This window comes from Myxine glutinosa, chromosome 4 (assembly GCF_964187855.1).
Source record: "Myxine glutinosa chromosome 4, kmMyxGlut1.1, whole genome shotgun sequence".
NCBI classification, from domain to species: domain Eukaryota; kingdom Metazoa; phylum Chordata; class Myxini; order Myxiniformes; family Myxinidae; genus Myxine; species Myxine glutinosa.
This window is the reverse complement of record NC_136264.1, coordinates 35,364,464-35,376,131: the sequence shown is the minus strand read 5'-3', so window position 1 is coordinate 35,376,131 and position 11,668 is coordinate 35,364,464. Positions and strand designations below refer to the sequence as shown.

Genomic DNA, 11,668 nt, shown 5'->3' with positions numbered 1-11,668 from the left:
GCAAATGTTTTGGATTGTGAGACGCATCATGATGTGGGTGTGACATTGTGCGTAATTCCATCTCTTCCTCCTTATGAGGATTGATGACGAATTGGGTGATGGCAAATTTTGAAGTAACGGGATTGGAGACGAATTTGGTGTAGAAGGGAAAGATGGGGAAGACAAGACGTAGTGACGAATTTGTAAAGGTGTAAATTCTTGTAAATATGGGGTAAGGGCAAGGGTAGTGTAGGTGACAGGGGGGGGGGGGGGGGGTGACGTACGGTAGGGACGAGTTTTTTCTCACTTCGCTCTCCGTACGCACTTCACCCTGCATTGCCTTTATTGATGTGTACCCTTGTGACCTTACCCCTCGCTCAATTGTCTTCCCCCCTTTTGTCTCCCACTTGAGGACCTGTGCGCCATTGGGTGCCGAGGGGAGCATGTGAGAGGTGGCCATTGTGCGCACGAGATTCCCAGAACCAGCTTGCATTGCGTTGATGTACCACTTTATGGACCGCTGTTCTGCGGCCAAGTACCACTTGATGGACCCCAGGTTCTGGGGCAGGGCACCTCTGTTGGAGACCGGCCATAGTGGCCAGGGAATCTTGCTTGCGGACCTCGGTAAGGTGGCACCTATGCCAAACAGGTGGACCACCCTTAGTTGGCCCCTGTTGCCCTAAATAAAAATGGACACGGTTTGTGCTTTTTATATTTCCAAGTAGGCCGCATGAAGCCAGAAGACGTCGGGAAGAACATCGGCCCAGCAGAGAAAGAGAAGACCACCACCAGTTGTTTTGTTGTGTTTATTATAAACCGTGGTGACTGTGCACCGAGTGGTGCTTTTGGTGCGTTGTGGTGCTTTTGGTGCTTTGTGGTGCTTTTGGTGCTTTTGGGTGCTTTGGTGGTATTGGTACTGGTGCATCGATGCAATGCGTGCTGTCTCCTCCCTCCCAACAGGAATTTCTTTTTCTTGTTCCCTAAAAAGAAAGAAAAAAAAACACAGGTCCTGGGTTGCGTTGTAAATAAGAAATCACGTCATTGTAAATAATGCTCCCCACCGTAAATGTATAGTTTGAGAATAATTCCGTAATTCGGTTAGCTGTGGGCTTGAGTCTGTTAGACAGGGTGCAATGCAATACGGGGACATACTTATTTGTGTTTTAAGATTGTCACACTCAGGGTCAGGTTAATTGTAGAGGGAATTACACCTACGTGTCACACTAAGTTAAAGTTTAGTAGGCCCGAGTACGGGCCTGAAGAAAGGAGGGTGCAGTGTAACGGTTTTGAGAAGTGGGTAACGAATTTGAGAAGTGTAATGGTTTTTGAGGAGTGTAACAATTTTGGAGGAAGTGTAACGAATGTAAAAAGTATGGTTTTGTTATGTGTAACACCCTCGTAATGTAAATAATGGTCGCAGCCGTCCTCCTAGTTAATTCCATGAAACTTACACGCAGGCCACGATATATCTTTTTAAATAGTGTATTTCCTTATTCTATGTAGGCTATATATGTGTTTCCCACTAGATTGACTTTGCATTGTATCAAACAAAATAAGCGTAGGCCCTTGCAATTTCCCCAAACATCTCCGCTCTCCAAAGTTCCTTTCAAAAGGGTGCGAGTTGTGTTCAATCCCGCAAGCCGCCATTGCCCATGTGCTAATCTCGGAGAAGAAAGGCGTGTCTCCACCTCGTCATAGAGGGGAGGAGTGAGCCAGAGGGTCGCATGGCCAATCAGCACCGCGGTGAGCGACCCGGTAGGCGTGCCCTCGCAGCCGGCGGCTTGATTCCGCCCCGAGTTATAAAAGCGACTGTAAGGGACTGTTTCACCAGATGACCTGGGAGATGAGCGAAGAGGCGACACCAAGAGGAGCGGTGAGAGGCGAAACGCTCCAAGCCAAAGAGGAGAGGTACTCGGAAAGGAAACCAGCTTTGGAGAGACGCGCTGAAAGGAGGGAGACGGCTCCACCAGAAGGAGAGGAGCAGGTGTGCCCGAGCCAGCGCGTGACGTCTACAGCATCGGCAACGGATATGCGACGAAGGGTTTTCCCGCCAAAAACCGCGAGGAATTGAGAGCTGCTGCCTCCGACCCTGCCTCCCTCTCCAGCAATCCACCTCAAGCCCTACCTGCCTGCAATATCCCCCGTGTAAGTGTGAACGTCGTCTGTCCTACTCGTTGTCTTGGGGTTAAGTAAAATGAATAGTGTAAGTTAGCGATTCGCTGTGTGACTGCTTCTTCCATCCATTGCTTGTGTGTGTATAATAAATCTGTTCTTCCTCCGTACTCTGTCTTCTTCTCTTTTCATTCTCTTTCGGTCGCTTTAGAGGTTTCCCGATTGAATATCTGTGGTGCGATCTGGTCAACGTCGGGTGGAATCGGGTTCTAATCGGGGAGTAACTGTTCGGACGCGGTAATACCAACCGCTCGGTAAAATAACATCTTAATCCGCGATCCGCAACAATATGATATTTCAAAAAGTTATGGACGAGTTATGACAAAACTTGGTGGATGAGTTGGTTAGGTGACAAGAACAAGGCAATTAAATTCTGGTTCAGGTCTGAATCCAATCCGGTCTATCAGTGGAATACAAAACGTAAACTGTCCGGTCTGGCGGAGGTATACGCTCCACCGATGCCTTCTAGTTACCCTGTTCTCACGAAGCGAAAAGCAGGGTTAAGCATTTTGTTATGTACGTGCCGTGTGCCCTACGTGTCTGCATTTTAAAAATTCATTTTCTTTGCAACTGTTAGACCGATGGACATTACATTTTCAGAATATGTGCAGCTCCTCCTGTAGAATTTTTTATGATAATTATGACGTCATACGTCATGTGGTACAGGTGCCATCTTGGAAATCCGAAAAATGTTGCACCTCTATTTCTCCAAAACCGCTGCATGGAAAAAATTGAAACATGGCTCATTGTAAAGAACTCCATATGGGGAATAGGTGTTGTTAATGATGACGTCATTGGTGCCATAATTATGACGTCATAATTCGACAACCCTTAGTCTGATCAGTTTGAAATGTATTGAGCGTGATCTATACAACAATTATATTAGAGAATATAAATTTATGATGTCATCGCTCACGTGGTCTGGCAGCCATATTGGATCAAAGAAAAACAATGTTCAAAAACAGAAGAGTTGGTTCACAACAAGTTGACTGCGCAGGGTAAGTATTCTATGAATACTGTTACGTGCTCCTCCCCAAACCCCGGTCACAGTGTACCTCCGAGCCCTGAAAGGAGTCACGGCAGAAAGATGTGCTATTATGTGTGCCATTGACCAATGGTGAAACCACACCAATCAGTTGTTACAAAACCCATGTAATTGAATTAAAATCACACAATAATAACAACTTGCGCAAGTACAAGAAAACCTCAATTGCACAGCAAACACCATATAATTCCTATGATGGTACCACCAGTTTCTTAACTCAATAACTCACAGTACTCCACGTGAGCGAACTGTAACACCCCCAAAGTCACTGTCACTACACCAGGCCAAAGTCGATCCACGCTCTGGTGATCACAAAAAAAAAAGGTCAAAGGTCGTACTGAAACCTGACCCCAGGACGGCTGACAGTCGACGCTGCAGACGAGCCGCTTGGTGAAGTGTCGGGCAGGTAAAAGTTCACCCAAAAGGCGACTGGGAATTCACACCTTCGGTTCAGCAGACAATGACACTGGCATGAATGAGCAGCATTTCCCAAGCGGAGAACCGCGAATTCCCAAGCGAAATCCACGACACACACGAGAACCAGGCTAACGGCTGGTGCGAGGTGAAATGGCTGGTGAAGTGAAATGGCGGATGGGCCCGTAATGGAGGCGTACCTGCTCTCCAGCAATGATTCACTTTCGGAACTAAAAGCAAAACCCGTCACGCAGGTTTATCTGCCACAGCAATAACGACACTGTCACAGGAATCCCTTTCCCGGGGAAACCAATATTCGCTCGTGACCAACGTCCACCAGCGTCCGCTCGACACCTCGAAGCAGATCGGCCTTCCTTTCCCGATCTCACTCCATCAGTAGTGTATAAATGTTGCTTCTGGGACACTCTCATTTTCCCATTGACTTACATGTTAATTTTTCCCCTCCCTCATTGCCCCTAAACACCTATATTTCTCTCACCCTGTTCTTTACGAACCTTCTAACCTTTTGACATGTTATCCTTATTCATTAGACCACTTAAACAATGGTCCTTCTGTGTGAACCTGTGATCCTTCTGACCTTATGGACCTTTTAACCTTTTACTCTTAATATCATCTGGTGAATATAACCCACTCAAACATCGACCCGACAAATATTTGTTTATGCGTGGGAAATAATTTAATTCTCCTACAACTCTCCTCACCGTCTAATATATTAACAAAAAAGATGTTTGAGTTTGGTTCTTTCTCAAGATATTTTAACTGAGCTAAGATAAAATGGTAAACCTCCCTCAATGTTCTTGTTTGAGCGCCTCCAGTGCCACACACTTTTTGGTAGGCTCTGCCCACTTTTTGTTAAGCTCCGTCCACTTTTTGGTAAGCCACGCCCACTTTTTGTTAAGCCACGCCCACCTTTTTACTAAGCCCCGCCCACTTTTTGTTAAGCCACGCCCACTTTTTTTACTAAGCCCCGCCCACTTCTGCTAAACCCCACCCACTTTGTTAAGTCCCACCCACTTTATAAACTCTTCAGCATTGTATCATTTCCAGGTAATACATTACATCATTTTCAGGGAATTTCCATCACATCATTTCCAGTTAAGACACGCCCAGGGAATTTCCACAGGAAATGACACACCCAGTCCTTATAAAAGGCACCGACCACACAGGCTTTTTCAAACACGCTTTCTGCTTCACCTGAGAATGGACTACTATTATGCCGAAATGGAATGGGATAACTTTGCTATTCCTTGGAGTCCTACTACCTGTGTAGAACTCAACCTTCAGATTGATGAACTGGACTCGAACCTCTTATCAATGGAGGTAAGTTTGTTTATTTATTTATTTATTTATTTATTTATTTAATTTTTTTTTTTAATTTTTTTTTTTAGATGAGACTCGTGTAAGAGTTAACAAAGTTTATTTTAATATTCATAGAGCTTGATTTATACAAATAAAAAATATTGTATTAAATTAATACATTGTTATTTTCTTTCACAGGAAATTGTATCTGAGATACGAAATGAAAATTCTGCTTTTAACACAACTTGGGATGAAGTTATTTTTTTGTTTGAAGACATTTTGAACAACCAAGACCCCCAGAACGAGTTCTACCTTGATGACCCAGCCAAAGAGTTATACCTTGGAGATCCACAAAATCCTGAAAAAGAGTTTTACCATGATGATACTTGTTGTGAGTTATCAAAACAAAACCCACTGAACAAGTTCTACCTTGATGAGCCAGAATACAAGTCATACATTGGAGACCCACAAATTTCTGAAAATTGGGAAAGGGGAGTTCTCCCTGATGGTCCGCAGTTATACTATGTGAGACACATCATAGAAACCCTAAAAAATTGTGAAATGGGAATTCTCCCTGATGGTCCGCAGTTATACTATGTGAGACACATCATAGAAACCCTAAAAAATTGGGCAAGGAGAGTTCTCCCTGATGGTCCGCAGTTATACTATGTGAGACACATCATAGAAACCCTAAAAAATTGGGCAAGGAGAGTTCTCCCTGATGGTCCGCAGTTATACTATGTGAGACACATCATAGAAACCCTAAAAAATTGGGCAAGGAGAGTTGTCCCTGATGGTCCGCAGTTATACTATGTGAGACACATCATAGAAACCCCCAATATTTCTGAAAATTGTGGTTCTACCTTGGGGACTTGGAAAGATGGTTATATTTTTGGAGACTCGGAATGGGGGTTTTGTTTTGATGACTCGGAATGTGATACCTATCTTGGAGGCTCAACAGGAATGTGGTTATACCTTGGGAACTTGGAAAGTTGGTTTTATTTTGGAGACTCTACCTGTGGGGTTCCTCTTGGAGACTCTTTGGATTCTAAAGCAATGAACAATGTTCATTATTTAATGACGCTTGATTTAAGCAATATCAAGAAAGTTCGAGGAAGAAAATGCTGGAAAATTCTTTCTTCCCATTTCTACTTCTTCAAACTTGAAAGCCTTGAAAGACAGAATTGGAGGAAGAGGAAAAAAAAAGAAATACGTATTTAAAAAAAGAAGAAAAGAAAGATTATGTTAGGGTTTGGGTGGGATTTTGAATGTGAGGGTTAGGGATGGGGTTGGGTTAGGGATGGGGTTGGGTTAGGGTTGGGATTTTGAATGTGAGGGTTAGGGTTGGGGTTGGGTTAGGGATGGGATTGGGTTAGGGTTGGGATTTTGAATGTGAGGGTTAGGGATGGGTTGGGTTAGGGATGGGGTTGGGTTAGGGATGGGGTTGGGTTAGGGTTGGGATTTTGAATGTGAGGGTTAGGGATGGGGTTGGGTTAGGGATGGGGTTGGGTTAGGGATGGGGTTGGGTTAGGGATAGGTTGGGTTAGGGATGGGGTTGGGTTAGGGATGGGTTTGGGTTAGGGATGGGGTTGGGTTAGGGTTGGGGTTGGGTTAGGGTTTGTATATTATTATGACTCACTCACACATACACACACACACAAAAGTTAAGCCCCAACTAAAAAGTTGTGGGATTCTGTGTTTGGGGTTCACAGATTTAAAAACGTATCCCCATTATACACACACAAAAGTTAAGCCCCAACTAAAAAGTTGTGGGATTCTGTGTTTGGGGTTCACAGATATAAAAACGTATCCCCATTACATTTTATTTATTTATTTATTATTTTCAAGGGTATTATCTGCTTACTTGTGTTTTTTGTAATTCTTGCGAGTAAAATGAACCCAAGATTTCTTCTCCATTTAAATCATATAATTTGTAGGTCCAAGGGACTGTATCCATTACATCAATGATTTTAAATAATTCACGAGTCCATTTTTGTGTATAACCTTTCTCAAAATGACTTTTCCATTTGTATATTCTTACAATATCACCAACTTTAAACTTGGGCTTTCTCAAATTAATCTCCTTTTCATAATCTAATTTTGTAAATGTTTCTGATGGTTTTGATTGTGTTGATGAATGAACTGTATTATTGTAATTATCTACAATATCCTGAATTAAATACACCCATTTTTGAGAACCGAGTTGTGTGAATTTTTTATATAATTTCTCTTTCAAAGTACGATTAAAACGCTCAATAACAACTGCCTTTCCTTCATTAAAGGTGCTGTATAATTTAATACCCTTCCCCTTAAGAAATTTCATGAATATTTTGTTGTAGAACTCTGTTCCCTCATCGGTCCACAGTTTCTTTGGTTTTCTTTTATCCCTATCAAATATTAGCTTAAAGGCTAACATTAAAGTATCACCCCTTTTATTTTTTAAAGGGACAACCCAGGCAAATCTACTCCTCAAATCAATAACGGTTAAAGCATACCTGTATCCCTTATCATTATTTAGTTCGATTAAATCAGCGGACCATATGTGGTCAGTGTATTTAGAATAAACTTTCCTTCTTTTAAACTTTGTGATTATAGGTTTATGTAATTCATTAGCCAAAAGCTCCTCCGTCTTGATAACATCATTGGAGTCTAATAGTTTTTTGGGAAATAACCAAGACCAAGTTTCAATTTAACACTTATCATTTTTTTCACAATAAACCTATCAACTTTCTCTCTCAATGTCGGATTTCGTATCAAAGACAAATTATACAACATTTCTCTGTCTGCTTCATGTTTTTCATCCAATGTGGTGGTATCCCCATAAGCAATATCATGCTTCATACACACTTCGTCAACCCTATTTGTAGGTTTAGACCAAGGTTTAGGATTGTCAGCCTCATCTAATCTTTTATCCAAGTTTGTTCCTGGACCACAGAAAGAATACCCTGGAAGGTGTAATTCCCCTGGAATTCCAGTTGTTGTAAATTTACTTCCTGACAGAAACTTTTGTATGTCTCCTCCACTTTTAGGAGAGATGAATTGGCACTTTTTAGAGCCACACACTTGACATATTCCTTTTTGATAAACTTTATTATTTTTAGCTTTAACATAAGAGATATTTTTAGATTTAGTTTTCTTTTTACATTTGAGACAATAACTCATATTTATTTATTAGAAAAATTCCGACAGAGTATCAAAACCTTTTTGGTTTTCAACATATACATTTCAATCTTTATTTTTAAAACATAAAGAATCCTAAGGAATGCCTTCACTCTCTCCTCCATTTATTTACAAATAAAAACTAACTAAAGTCAATGACACCAACATCATCAATCACATAATCTTTTCCTTCTTCTTCTTCTTCTTCACCACTTTCTCGTTTAAATCTCCTCCCTGAAATTGAAGACATTGACGTTGTTATTTTTGAAACCATTATCTTCATAAGAGTTGTTAATTCTTTAATTTCCTCTTCTGTGCGTTGAGATTGATTTATTTGCTGTAATACACTCAATCTTTTACGAATCTCACTGATTTCCATCTTTTTATATTTTTCCTCCCTCTCTCTTTGCTCCCTTTCCTCCCTCTCCTCCTTCTCCTTTTTCTCCCTCTCCTCCTCCTTTTTCTCCCTCTCCTCCTCCTTTTTCTCCCTCTCCTCCTCCTTTTTCTCCCTCTCCTCCTCCTTTTTCTCCCTCTCCTCCTCCTTTTTCTCCCTCTCCTCCTTCTCCTCCCTCTCCCTTTCCTCCTTCTCCTTTTTCTCTCTTTCCTCCTTCTCTTCTTCAACTCCTTCCTCATCCCTTGCTACCCTTGAGTTTGAACCCCAAAGAATATTATACATATACTCATCTGGATTTTGAGATATTCTTGTATCTATAATTATTTTTCTCATAATAGGATACCAATAAGATTTGTTGACGATTTCTAAAAGAGTTTTATATTTCATAACTTTGAGAAGTTCATTTTTATTTAATATTTTAAACAAGTCTCTATTTGTGGGTTTAACAATATCAGTATAAGGCCAGTTTTTTATGACAAAATTCCCATGTATATGCTCCAAATCATAAGGTATGTAATACCGAGCACCCTTTTCTTGTAGGTATCCTTGAATACAAAAATTATAATTCTCTTGTAGTCTTCTTCCTGCCATTTATGTATCAGAAATATATGTGAGATTAATATTATGACAGGTAATACCACCCCATCTTCCCACTACCAAATCGGTTTGTATTCCTCGGCTTTCTATCCTTATCTCATTACCTTCCTTCTTTGTCATGCGAACCATCGCTATACTATCATATATTTTTATTTTCTTAAAATCACGTATTTGTTGTTTACTAATTGTACTTCCACATAAATCCTTATCTTCACCAAGTGGATAATATTCTTCTTTACGAGACTGATTTAAATCATGTAGGTCTTCTATGTTTATTGAAAAAGACCAATTATACCCTAATTCAGGCATATCATACCCCCATTTATTAATTCGCATATAAACTAAATGTCCTTCTTTATAAAATTCAATTGTAAGCAGGTAGTTAAATTCAATGAGGAAAGGTGTATGGTCAGTATAACCAGGTGTTGTGGTTGTAAATTTTACTTGTTTAACAAAACGTGCTGTTTTCTTTAAAAATATATATTGTGATAAATCACTTAATCTAATTAAGTCATTCGCATCTGTAGGGTTTGGATAATTGATTAATTTATAAGTATTCTTCATATTAATATTTTTACTTACACTATATTTTTGTCGTTCAGCCTGTGCCTTTGTATAATAATTTGATAAATCAATATCCTGAGAGGATTTTCCAAAGATAGAACCATCTTTTCCAACATAAGTCATTTATATTAGATTAAAAATGATATCATAAAAATTTTCATTATTGTTGAGTTGAAATAATACATATAAACATAATTGACCACAACATTTAGAATTAATTTCTTGAACTTGAAATGTTTGATAAACACCATTCTGTAAGAATTGTATTACTTCAACAGGTGGTGGCATACCATAACTATCAAAATAATATTTATCCTGACTATTATGAATACAAACCCAATGAGAACCATTCTGTGTGTCTAAATTCATAATAATATTCTTTGTATTCTTATTTATATGTATTAATTCATCTCTCATACAAATAACCACATTATCAATTTTTAGTGTTTTACAATACTTAGCTAGTTCTATATTTGACATTGTATTCTTTCCAAATTGTTTAAACCATTTATCCATTTATTTATGAGAAAGATACAATCCATTACCCCGTTTAGTTAGTTTAACACCCGCTTGAGCGATAGAGGAAAGCATATCTCCAACCAACAATCTAGCTTTATCAGGTAGACTTTCAAGTTTTTGAGCAAAATCTACAATTACACCACTTCCACTAATTTGTTTCTCCAACTCCTTGTTATGTCTTTCCAATTCTTTTTGAGCTTTTAGTTGTGCCTTCCTTTCGTTAGCAGTTTTTACCGCTGCTGAAATACCACCAGTCAATGCTCCCGCCGCACTTAAACCAGCAAATAAAGGAATTAGAAACGGGAGAAATCCTCCTCTTGACTCGTCTATTGAATATTTCTTTAACATAGGTTTCGTCATTTTAATTTTAAGTGATCCAACATCATTTAGTGTTTTTACTTGTGTGTGTGTGAGTAAAACATCAATTCTTACAGCTCCTTTTCTTTGAATTGTATTAACATTAATAATACAAGGCTTTTGATTTTGAATACAAGATGTTAATTTATTAAGATTGATTTGATTAACATATACCCCAACCATTTATTTATGAGAAAAAACCTATGTGATATTAATCATAACACCATTATCTGTATTAATCTGTAATTCTGTTTCCTCCAAAAGCAAACAATATGCATTAACCTCTTCACTCTCCCCTCTTTCAATGTATAGAGAAGTATCCACTCGATTAGACTTTATAGTTTCCTTTTGAGAACTCAGGTCAACTGCGTAGATTGTATAAAGTTTTTGAAACGCAACCATATCCAAAATAGGATCATTATTACCATTACTTTCACACACCTTTTGGTAGGACTTGTAGGCTTCCGCATAATCATTTTTTTCCCAATCAATTTCCAATCTATCTCGCGGATAAAATGTGCCATCAAGAGAAACCCGAAGTTGTTTCACCTTAGCATTATCACTCAGCGCATTATTCTTATTAGTACCGTCCTCTCCATCTGGTTTTTTAAAAATGAGCCAGAGGTATCGTGGCTTTCCTTGAAGAACACCCAAATTCCAAGTGTAGGTAGTGTGTTCCAGTTTAACGTGTTGACATCTTCTTTTAAGGTATGATACATTTAGCGGTTTCTTTGAGTTAAGTCTTCGATTTAACATCTCTTCCGTTTTAAGATTAGGAGTATATTCACTGATATACCAACACAAATCATTAATAACAAATTTATTGTTGTCTCCAAAAGCATTTTCATCCCCAAAAAGCAGCCTATTTACATTATCATTCCTTTGTAGTTGAAATCTAATTTTAAGACCATACAAAACTTTATCATAATCGCAAAATCCAAATATACCTTTAAGAGGTACTGCTACGGTAAAACTATTCACTGCTTTTGTTTCATCATTATACATTGACTTCCTTTGACTATAACCAGGGTCTGCGTTTGTACCCGTTGACATATCAGGAATAAAACCTTCAACAGCTCCCTTACCCATTCTATCACTAAACGAATATAGTGTAAATTTCATCATTTCAGATGTAGCAGAGACATAAT

At 39.2% G+C, this 11,668-nt stretch overlaps 1 long non-coding RNA gene across 1 annotated transcript in view; it reads right to left on the bottom strand.

The window, feature by feature from the left end:
• Window positions 1–2,443: 2,443 nt before the first annotated feature.
• The window catches only part of LOC137426070 (uncharacterized), a 46,662-nt gene continuing 37,437 nt past the window's right edge, over window positions 2,444–11,668 (bottom strand). The window contains exons 2-3 of the long non-coding RNA XR_013622956.1: window positions 3,068–3,215; window positions 2,444–2,868 (exon numbers count right to left, since the gene is read on the bottom strand). This is a non-coding gene — a long non-coding RNA (uncharacterized LOC137426070). The remainder of the gene's footprint in view (window positions 2,869–3,067; window positions 3,216–11,668) is intronic.